This window comes from Malurus melanocephalus, unplaced genomic scaffold (genome assembly GCF_030028575.1).
Source record: "Malurus melanocephalus ecotype Western Australia unplaced genomic scaffold, MMel_1.1 scaffold_290, whole genome shotgun sequence".
Lineage (NCBI taxonomy): Eukaryota > Metazoa > Chordata > Aves > Passeriformes > Maluridae > Malurus > Malurus melanocephalus.
In genome coordinates, this window is record NW_026623522.1 from 668,923 (window position 1) to 680,729 (window position 11,807).

General features: G+C 39.5%; 1 protein-coding gene across 1 annotated transcript in view; it reads left to right on the forward strand.

Annotated features, from left to right (window-relative positions):
* CDK14 (cyclin dependent kinase 14) overlaps positions 1-10,060 on the forward strand; it is a 310,018-nt gene extending 299,958 nt beyond the window's left edge. The window contains exon 15 of the mRNA XM_057376776.1: positions 5,599-10,060. The gene's annotated coding sequence lies outside the window, so the exon portion shown is untranslated. The remainder of the gene's footprint in view (positions 1-5,598) is intronic.
* The last annotated feature ends 1,747 nt before the right edge of the window (positions 10,061-11,807 follow it).

An 11,807-nucleotide genomic window follows, 5' to 3' on the forward strand; every position in this document is an offset into this window, starting at 1 on the left:
AGCCTTAAGTCTTGCCTCTCCTGTGTATTTTGGGGCATGGATAACTAGATAAAACTAAAGCCCAGCAGAAAGCAATTTAAGTAACCTTATATTTAGCCTTAGTGAACAGTATTCCTCAGGAAACCACAAACAAGGTACAGTCCATTGAAGAAAAGCTTCCAACAAAGCCAGGCTGTATACTGAAATAATCTTTGAACTAGCAGCTCTGAAGATATGCAGAGCAACTTTATAGGCATCAATCTACTGAGCCTTGTCCATGGGGTAATTCTGAGTCTGAGCTAACAACACTGCAGATSATTTATTTTTCATCTATAAGAACAMATGCATTACTTTTCAATTTTACAGAAGTAAAAATTCCTTGTGAAGGAAGGCACACTATACAGTGTGACAATTGCATAGTTTAAAGCATATATTTATAGAAATGTCTTTATGTACCCATACTTTCCACACATTCAGACTCATACATACACATTATTTGTATGTTTGCATTTGTGCACATATACTATAGACATAGAAATAAAATAAAAAATGTGCATGTATATGTGTATATATATTTGAAGGGGGAAAAGGATTTATGGTGGCCAGCTAGATTTAATTTGTCTGCTTGTATTTAGCACTTAAGGGCTTATATACCCAGTTTGCTCAAAAGAGTGAAGAAGTACTCCTTGCTTATGCCTCAAATCAGAAATGCATGAAGTGCAGCTGCAGAGATAATACATTCTCCCCAAAGGCTTTGGCTGAGCAAATTAGGTGTCAATGGGGTGCCTGTGCTGGCAGTACTCTCTCTAATTAGTCTCTTGAGCCTAGTTGGTGGCAGGTATGAGATGATCTAATCAATTGGTCTGTGTCTGATGGTACGTGTAAAAATCCTAGCAGGCAGAGCTGTCTCCCACAGGTCACTCACCTGCACAGCAGGAACGCTCATTTTCATTTTTCATCTCTTCCATCACATGATGCTGACAGTTGGTTTTAAGGAAATTGAATCCAAAAAATATCTAGTTCATAGGGCATGTAGGTCAAAATAAAGTTGCATTATGGGTATTGGTGATCCAATTAATTAATATTTATAGCAACAAGTTGCATGTAGATATTATCGGAGTGCAAATAGTATTGCTAATGTTTGGTTGGCTTTTTTAAATGACTCCTCTAACAAAGGTAGGAATAAAAGGTGTRGGAAAAGTCACCTGTTAATACTGTACTTTTTTTTTTCAGAGAGGATGAACAGTATCTGTGGTGTCTGAATGTGTGGTAGAGGGAGAAGCAGAAAGAGTATTATTGTTGATGATCTTAAATACCTCCATGTTTCAGCTCATAAAGAATACAGYATCTCCAGTTGCCAGATCACATTTTTATTTTAATACTGGAATACTCTTATAATAATGCTAAATCAGCTGCCACGTAAATAGACCTGCACTCTGAGTGTGCTTTGCATGCTAAAGACTCTGCAGGAGCACAGCTCCACCTGATATGATAATTTATACAGAAATTAAAAGTACCTAGAGAAGGATGCTGATGCTGCCAAAAAGAACATGTCTTTTTTGTAGGAAAGGACATTATTTTGCTAATTAAAATATAGAAAAATATTTGTGATTTAATTACCCTCCACTGCCTCATGTCTTGAGAGTATGGTTAATGTTTGAATGACAAGCTTTGGTATTCCCTTTCTAGAACCATTGTTACATCAACAGCTACTCCATTCTCAAGTTRGCATCTGCTGTTTTTAAGGTGGATTAACACTCTATCCCATTTGGGGTCTGGGATAAACAGAATGTATGAAGCAGCAGATTTCTCTAGATAGCAAACATAGAAATTGGTCACTTCATGTAGATCACTTAATATTTCAAACACATCATTAACTTGCTTGTAGAAAGCTATTAGGTTTAGAAGAGAAGTCATGAAAACCAGAATCTGTATGAAAAAAGTTCATTTTTGAGGCAGTCTGTTATGTTTCAGGSTTTGTTGTTGTTTGTTTGTTTGGGGTTTGTTGTTTTGCTTTGGGTTTTAAGAAGATATGAAAGAACRCTATTTTGCTCTTGGGAAATCACAAGTTGTAAATATTCCATTTAACAATTTACAATTTTATAAGCAAAGCTGTGACCAGAGGCCATAAACATAATCTGCCAAGTCACCAGGCAAAACTTTGATTTGTATGATGAGGGAAAYGTATAAATTCTAAGCAAGGATATTTCTAAAATATATCTTTAAAAATGCAAACATGGAATACTAAGCCATCTGGGAACTGARCAGCAGCACTGTGTAGAGGGCTCTGCCTCGGGTCTTTGTTGTATGAACTTAACTGAAACTGATGTTTCAGTTCAAAATCCACACTGAAGAAACAATGCTTTTTTAATAAAAAGATTGCTTCACACCAGTCTAAAATTTTCTGGGTTTTTTATTGTGGATTTTCTGCTGTGGAGAAAGAGATGCTCTCCTCTTTCTCCAGTTTYGGAAAGGTGTTTATTTGATGTCTTATCTTAAACAAGAATAAATGTGAAGAGAAAGTGCACAGTGATTACGATGCTTCTCTCACAAGTGGTCTATCTGTGTCCAGTTTCTTCCTGAGCACAGGAGAAAGCTGGCACTCCACRAGGGCTCTCTGAGGCAGGGAAGGGATTGCACCTGTTGACTCCACTTTTGAATTGACAATAAACATTCAGCCAATTAGAGATTCAGATGCAAACATTGTCTCTTCCTAACCACCACACTTGTTGGGTCATGTAGGATTTCATACACGGGGGAAACACCTCAGCAGGCAGAGCTGAGTGCTCAGCCTCAGAACACCCTGGCCATGTGGGGAACTGGTGTGAGCAGTGGGTCTGCCATGCAGGCTGGCTTCCCAAACCGAGCAGACTGTGCATTTCAACACATCTGTAGAGACACTGAGAGCACATACTGTTCCCTGGTTCCAGTTGTACTGTGTCTTCTAGCTTTCCCCAGCTAGAACCATTGGTAAAATGTGGCAYCAAATCATGTTCTTTTCCAGTGATCTAATGTAAATCTTGAGCCTGGGCAGAAGGTGGGGGTGGCATTGCCCACCACAGGCTCTAAGCTTCACAGGAAACCAGTGGCATAACAGGATTCAGCAAAGCTGGAGCTGGTGGAGTTGTGATCATAAAACTCAGCTGCCTTACACTGAGCCAGAGCAGGAAATCTGTAACCTCTGCTATCCCTTCTTAGTCTTCACTGTTCTGCCTGTAGTCTGTACTGGTGCTAGCAGTAGCTGCCAGTGTACATAGACTTTTTTTTTTCTCCATAGATTATATGGTGACAGCTCTCAGTTTATTAATTTCTAAAGAATCTCTTTATGTTCTAGAKCTTGATTCTGGAAGTGCTAAGCTTCTAATGAAGTTATTCCCCATTTCACAAGCTGAAGCCCTGCCCTGCAGAATGTGTCATYAGCTTTCCCTACAGAGCCAAACTTGAAACCAGAAGATGTTGTATTGTCACTGGGAAATCACAGTATAATCCTAGAAGTGAGATGCAAACCTCCTTTAGAAATTGTACTGAGGTCCACTGATAGAAAGGAAAAGTTYTGTGCAATTAATTTAATTGCAGCTATTCTCAAATCTGAGCAATTTGATAACTACTGGAAAAGCATCCATCCAGAGACTATTCTGACCCTATAATTTTGTTACCTGTCTCAGATGTCCCTGCTGCTTATGCCAGTCTCTGGAACTCCAGTAATCAGGGTTTAGCCTGAAATCAGGCCAGCTATTCAGGATCTGGGCAGATGTGGCTTCCAAATTGCCTGTTTCCAATTGTGGCCCAATTTCCACAGCTGTAATGTGGCTGGCARTGGGGGCAAATGCAAGCTCAATGTTGGAAGAACCTTGGGGAGTTTATTTGCTTCCCTCTAAGAAGGAGCTCCCAAGAGGCCATTCCTAAAATGTGCTTTTGAAGGAAGGGAAATCTGGAATTTGGAGAATATTATCAGTGGTGTTTCATTATCGAGCAGTTATGAATCTCTGCACGTTCAGAACATTTTTCTTTTTAAGCTTTTGAAGGTAAACTAAATGCATCAGCTCAAGTGTATCCCTTGAAACAAGATTTATTGGCATTTCAGCCTAGCTTCTAGACCCTGGGGAAAGTGGGACTTTCATGTGGAATAGATAGTCCCACAAATTCCAGATGCATTTAGGAAACAACCCAAGAAGGACTCTAGAGGTGATAAGACCAAGCTCCAAGAGGGCCCATGATGCTTAAGAATAGGCTTTTATTAATCCAATTCAGGTATCCTGGTGTTTAAAGWACAGAAGAAGAGCTCTCAAGAATCATGACAGGAACCCTGGAAATTACAGAAGTTAATAYGTTGTGTTGACATTGGGGTGTTTTGTTGAARGCCACAATTWAAATGTTGTGCTTGAACAYTGCTTGAAACTGCAATTCAAAACCRATGCYTTGTTTTCCTCCTGCTTTTGAAATGAAGGCTAGACTAGATTCACTGGCACCTGCATCCAGTTTGATTTAAATAGTTTTAGGACATGCTAATACAAACCAGTTCCATGCTCAATGAGTATTTCAGCATTCTTTTTTTTTTTTAAGTGAATAAATTCCTTCGCATCTGACTGTCTTCCTGCAACTGCATTTTAAAACTGTATCAAGTCTGTAGTTCTAGTCTTGGAGAACTTAACAAATATATTTTCAGAATTTCTCAGAAAGTTTCACTTTAGTACTTGGCATGGAATTCAACTTGGACATTCATTAAGAGTTGAATATGTTAATTAKAAAATCTTTTCAGTGACTTCAGTTCATCTAGCCTTCATTCAGCCTTCACATGACTTTTTTTGCAGTTATTGGATGTTTTGTTTTGTTGTCTCACATTCTCAGCCTCCCTCCTGTTTTGTGTAAACCTCAAAAATATCAGGATACCTTCTGGCAAGTCCAGCCATTGCTCTGAGMTGCTACATCAGTAGAGTGAAAAACAACATCAGTGAAGCTATTGATAGTGTTTATTTTTGTATTTGAAAGGAGAGGTTTTAGTTATCTGCCCARTAATAAAAAYAYACTGAGATGGRGGTGAATACRTTTAAACACAGAACACCAAGAAGCTCCATAACCTGGTTATGTTTCCAGAATGTTTGTAATTTGCCCCAGGGTACCTCAAACAACTCTTGGGAAGGAAACCTGAGGAGACCTTTTCAGAAACTAGTTGCAAGCATTGTTGTGGAGATCAGTAGGTAGAAAGGGGGCAAAAAGAAAAGGGGGCAAAAAAGGTTGTAAACTCCTGAAGCTCTTTGGCAACCTTCCTTTGCATTCAGGGGGAGTGACCACTTTTATAAGAATGACTGTCTGTTTACGGCTGTCTGTAATTTCCATGGAGAATATCAATGCTAATGGCACCTCTGAAAATTGGCTCTTGGGGCAGAGACACATGAATATGGATAAATATATCTCACTTAGGCAACCACTCTGAAAACACTGCTGTTTTAAGCTCATTTTCCTGAGGTACCAGTTCTAAACATGCTTTGGAAGTCTGCCCTTTGCTCTGAGCTTGTGTCTTCATAACTGGCTTTGGACTAACCTATCTTTTACCAAGTAAAAAAAAAAATTAAAATACAATTCATGAGGCTTACTATAATTTATATTGTTTCCTTACAGGATTAAATTTACCAGGTTGGAGGAGGGAAACAAAAACCTAATGAGGAGGCCAACACCAGGAAGGAACCACGGCCTGTTTCCTTTCTTTCTCTATGGTGGATTTCACTCAAAAGAAAATTGAAGCTGGCAAGACCCTGTTTTCCCCTGCAATTTATTTAAAACCTTGCACGCATTTGGATACCTTGTGATTTCAGAGAACTATGTGAAGATTAAGCTTTTGCTTACTGATACATGGCATGTACTCTTTCAGTCTTTTGTGTTTGATTTTGTTCAATTTTCCACTGCAGTGCTGCATCTTTGTAAGAATTTTAATGCTTCCACCAGCAATGTCTTAAATACTTTCAGACAACACATTTGGTGTTCACACTTCAGTAACAACTGTACRCAAAGAGCCAACAGTGGCATAAAGGACTGTGTGTTTTCTTTGAGGGTTGTGCATCGTTTGCAACCAATGGGAAGGGAATATTTCAAGTGGGAATATTTCTTCCCAGAGCAAGCCCAACTTGTCAGATCAGCTGACAATTACAGCACCTTGCCACTCTTCCTCAAGYGTTGTTGGGTTATTTATTTTTTCATTATCCCCTCAGACCATTCATATCAATTTAAAAACATGGCAATAATTGCATGTTTACTTCAGTACTCTAAATTTGGTTACTCTGCTTAAGCTATGTAGCATGCCAGTTTTCAAAATAGGCCTGTGAGAAGGACAAAGCAAAAATGATGAGATGTATGCAGCTGACAGATATATGAATTCTTTATGGTTTTATTCCCTTCAAGAATATATCTTTCTTTTATGGGTCTTGGCTAACATCTCTATGTTTTTCCTCACCAGTTATCTTTTGGAATATTTTCTTGAAAACAGAGATGAAAATGTTCTGTTTAATTCATGGCAGATACTGAGGTACGGAAAAAATTACGTTGAATGAGCCATTAAATCTAGCTGTGTTTACTTTGCCACGTACAAAGCAAGGTGGAGAATTCTTCTCATCCCAGACTGTTTGCTGTTTCACACCAAAGCACCTTTTGAGTTATTTTCCATAGGTATTCTGAGCTGATTGGAAGGCACTATGTGATCCTTAGTCTTTAGATAGGTTTTCTGAATGAATCATTCAAATGCAAACTTTGCAAGAAACTAAGTTGTGTGTGTGATTTTAGAAAAGGAAACCCCTGGTACATTTTGGCTGGGGAGAGCATTGTGTTCAGGGGTGTGAAAAATCTGCCCTCTTTACAATGTTTTGCATTCAGAGAGGACAGGGTATGGTGCAAAAATCACTGTTGAGTTATAGTCCTGCTTGGACAGAAACACTTGCTAGGCAATATTATTCTACACATAAATTTGAYATCCTTTGCTTGCTGGATGCATTGAATTACATTTTAAGGAAGTGTGGTAACGCTTTGGTTAGCTTTCAGTGTTTAAAAGGAGGGAAAGGATTTGTGCTACTGCCATCTTATTAAACTCCAACAGTGTTTAATAGGAAAAAGACACCCAATAAGGCAAATCCTTGAATGCACAAGTAGCTACAAAAGGTCTCTTAATGAACTAGGACAGGAGTCTACACTTTCAAAGAAGTGAACCATGGAAATATTCTCAATATTTGCACAGCCATTAAAAGACCATTTTCCCCAATGACATCTCTGTTTCAGGATCTGCTAAAAGCCATCTGAAAGCCACTTTCAGTCACAATCCTATTTAGAACTTAGTACAGTTTTCCCCCAGTGTTTATAAGGGGAAAAGTGACCACTGAACTTCTGAATTTATCACACACTGAAACTGCCTTAGACGTGGTTTGTTTGGGTTTCATGTTTCTTTTTTGTTTTGTAAGAGAAAAGTCTTTTATACATTATCTTTGCTACTTAAATYGTGTGCAGTTTGATGATTAAAATTAGCTATTTTTAGAAAAAAAAAAAAACTTGCTGCAAAATCTGAAGAATTTTTGAAAATGTAACAGACATTTTGATTAGGAATATAAGGGTAGTTTCATAGATGCTTCTACTTGACACCTTAAATTTGAAGGCAAGCAATTATACTGCTCATCTAACCATCTGAAGGTTTAATATAGAGAGTAATTCCCCAACTGTTCCCACAAGCCTAGCACATTACTATCCATAGTGACTCACACAGTGTTTGCTTAAGGGGTGTGTGTGTGTGTGTGTGGGTGGGTGCGTGTGAACACACATGTGCGCGTGAGATTATCTTCTCTGTCCCATTCCCACTTTTAAGCAACCACTGAAATAAAATTGGTCCAAAAATCTTCAAACCCAATTAATTGCCTGAAGGTAAGTTCATAARTATCTAGGTTTCTAAATAGCAACTTGATCTTCAGCAGTAATGAGGTTATCTCAGCTGCTGATCAATAAGGAGTGACCAGGGTCTCTTAGTTCTGCCCCTACTTTCCAGGCACCCCAACTGTCTGTGGTGTCTTGGTTTTGCTGCTCTCCCAAGGAGGCTCAGGGCACTGGGGATGTTCTCCAGGCACTGAGGAGACCTAGGCTCAGCAGGATGGTGCTTTTCACATGAGCACTGTAAATTAATCTTCTGGAATATCAAATCTGCTGGGAAATATCAAGGKTTTTTTGAGAAAGTAGAAGCTCCTTTGTCCAGGGAACTAACAGCTGAAAATACAGTCTTACTTTCCTCTTCTCCCTTCCAGCAGAGCCCTTACCTGCATGGTTAGCTCAACTGACACCCATCATTTAGGACCCCCAGACAGCTGCCCACCTCTCCAGCTGTTTTCACAGAATGGACTGTTTAAACCCCATCAATGCTCTTGAGACAGCTTCAGCAAAGATGAGTAGTGTTACTCTCTATTCTTCTCATCCTTCCCAAGTCAGTTCCCCAAAGAATCTTCARAGTCAAGAAGTAGCCCAGCCTTCCAGATGTGCTGTGGGTGCCTAGAACATGGCATTCCACATTGTCAGCAGTCAACAGTTGGCTTTAGTGACCAGTAGTCTCTGGGGCACAGTCCTGGAGAAACTGTGGGACTTGCTCAGTCAGTAGCCAGCAGCAGCATAACTTGAATATTCCTACCACTTGGCTGAGACCCCGTAGATCTTTCCTGGTGATACTTGAGAGGATGTGGCTTTGCTGCAAGATGGGAGAGCAGCCACAGGGCAGCAGATACAGCAGGCAGATAAAAGGGGGAGGGTATGTTCTGACTCTGTATGGGATCTGATACTAAGTGAAGGGGGAAGGGAAGATGGTGATAGAGATGGTCTGCATGATACAGACAGTCCTTACAAGTTCAAGTTCACAGAACCTGACTTTACAAGTCAACCAGCTGGAGATGGTTCAGTCCTCTCTCCTGCTGGGTTCAGAGCAGCTCTAATCCACACCCAGCAGGCACCACCCAGACAGGACACTCCAATAGTTCTGACATTACATTACTGTATGGTGTCCTGGATCAGTTGGKTCCTTTTAATTCTCACTCTTATTTTTAATCAGAACCATGTCTTAGGACAAGTCATCAGTACAAAAATCTGCAGTAAATTCCATCTGCAGTAGACAGAGGCACAGGGAGGTTTGCTTTCTCATTGGCATGTAGGGGTTCTGCACTTCAGACCCCTAGGCAGAAAAATTAARATAAATAAATAAATCTCTGTGGATTGGTGGGTGATGTACACCCCTGTGTCAGTGCACACAACCAAATGTGTAGTTAAATGCTCTGATATGCTCATATACAAAATATTCATCTGTGAATATTACTGGGTTTGTAATCTTTGTTATATAAAAGGTTTAGGCTGTACAGACTGGGGAGCAAAATGCAGATACCCCATATAAACAGAATTAGGTTGCATTACTGAGAATAACAATACTCTCCTCTACCAGCATTTAGGTGGAGTGACTGTATGTTACTGCCTTGCATTTTTTACATAAGCAAAAAATCTAAAAGTAAAGGATGCACTAMTAATTCCCATCCCCCAAAATACATTTCAATGGTGCTGCATACAAAATTCCTGCTTGCCAGCTTCCATGCGGATTTTTGTATGGTGCACTAAGAGGTGTTCTTTTTTTAACAAATAAAAAAGGGGAGGGCTGGTACATGGAAACAATGTTAATGTAATTAAATATATATATACTTCAGAAGAACAGCATAGTAAGCAGTACAGTAAAATAAATGTCGCATTATTTGTTACACCTTGTAATTTGTCTGTATTATGAAAGATGTAATGGTTTGTCAGCTGTAACTGTTGTTTTCTTGTAACATCATATTGAATAAAGTGTAGCAGAATCTCTCTTCTCCTTTGTACATGTGATCTAGACCTAACCAACAGAATAAAGCCTTTTTCCTTTTTGTTCTCCAGAAACCGAACAGGGAAATGGTTGTAAACAAGAGATTTTTAAGGAATGAAAAGTACTTGGAAGCAGGCAGGCACTAGAACAGTAATTAGTTGAAAAGATTATTCACTGGTTCAGTCAAACATGAACTTCATCAAAACTACAAGGCAGTGCTGACTACACAGGGCAAGATTCTTCGCATTTCTGTCTGTAATAATAAGTTAATTATTTGGTGTCTCTTTCCGTTTTGTTATATATGTGACAAGGGACTTCTCTACAGTACACTGGAATTTAACTGAAGTAGTAGAAAATTTGCCAGTGTTCTGAAAAAACCAAACCAGCAGGTCTGATTTAAATATATCATCGCATGGAGAATGAAGTCTGTTTTATTGCAACTTCTCTTGAAATAGAAAACTGAGAATTCTGGCAGAAAATCAGGCAAAACATACAGTACGAGTTTTTCACAACTTTGATGTGGAAGTGTGATTTATCCTTGTTCATCCTTGATTATTTATTTCAATCAGTGAGCATATGCTGCCTTGATTGTTTGTCTGTTTATCTGTGCATCACAGCATTAGATAAGCAAGTGCTAGCTCACACCATATATTATCAATATGTGTGTTCAGTATTTTCTCCTCCTTTCCATTGCTTCTAGCTTTTTTGGTACCAACATCTTGCTAGGACCTATTTTTAGACAATGAATGCTAAATCAATGCAGCTTACATAGACTTCATTAGAATATTTGCCTGAAATGTCAGAATATGCTGTTTTAGCAAACATAAGACTCTACAGGAATCATTTTGATCTGGGRTGGGGAATGGCTGGAGAGCAAGTGCTCGTACTGTGTAGGTTGATGGGGCAGCAGCAGTAGCCTAGAATACAGATAATGGAGGACCTAGATTATATTATGGAGTCTTGGCTCCAGCTGATTAGAAATATTTGAARATAAAAGGGTCTTTCTTGGAGCTAGCACAATATAAGGCTGAATGTGGGTCTTCAGTGTCCTGGGTTTTATCTGGTAGTATAATGTTCTGGCCCAGTTCTGATCACAGAGCACTTCAGGAGAAGAATCCTCATTTTTCAGTCTAGAAAGTTGCTGCAGAATGACATCATCTGCACCCAGAGGGCACTGCACAAAAACAAACWATGAAAACACATGCATGTTCATCTATTTATATTTTACCCCCAGTTCTCACTGGCTAGGGCAGGTTTAGGAAGGTGTTGCCTKTTTATAGTCAAGATGAATAATTTGTATTCTGACTCACTACCTGTATGGCAACTTTAACCTACAAATCCCTCAGATACAAATGAGGACCAAGAATTATTACCTAAAAAGGTTTGTGTGTTTGAGCACAGGGTACCAGGAAGCATGTTCAGAGTCAGCCTTTAATTATGTAGTATAATCTTTAAAGCCGTCTCCTGACCCTCTTGGCTGCACTCCTAGCCTGTTTAGCTCCAAGGTTTTCYTCCAAAGCTAGCCTGGCTGCTATGGCAAAGCAAGAGATGCATTTAGCTAGAACAGCAGCCACCCCTCCCCTGAGAAAAGAAAAACCAGAGGGAAGGTGTTGGAGCAACCCTGTGCCACTGGGTTAACACATACAGTTTTTCAATAATGCCTCTCCTTGTAAAYCTCTGCAAAGTAAACCCTACAGCAACGGAAGGGCTTGCTGCTACCAGTGGGGGGTGGTGTTATGGACATTAGATTTGAGAGGCTTATAGAGCACATGGGCGAAGATAAAGGGATACMAATCAGAGGGGGAGAAAAAAAAACAACTGAAGAGATTTTTAAAAAATATCCAGGGCCAAGTATTTACTGTTCATTTCCCTTGCGAGTGGTGCTATATATTGTCTGCAGTGAGTCATGCTGAGAGCGAGCCAGGCACAATAATAGCTGAGAGCAGTCCTGCAGCCCCTTCGTTATTGCTTCTGCCGG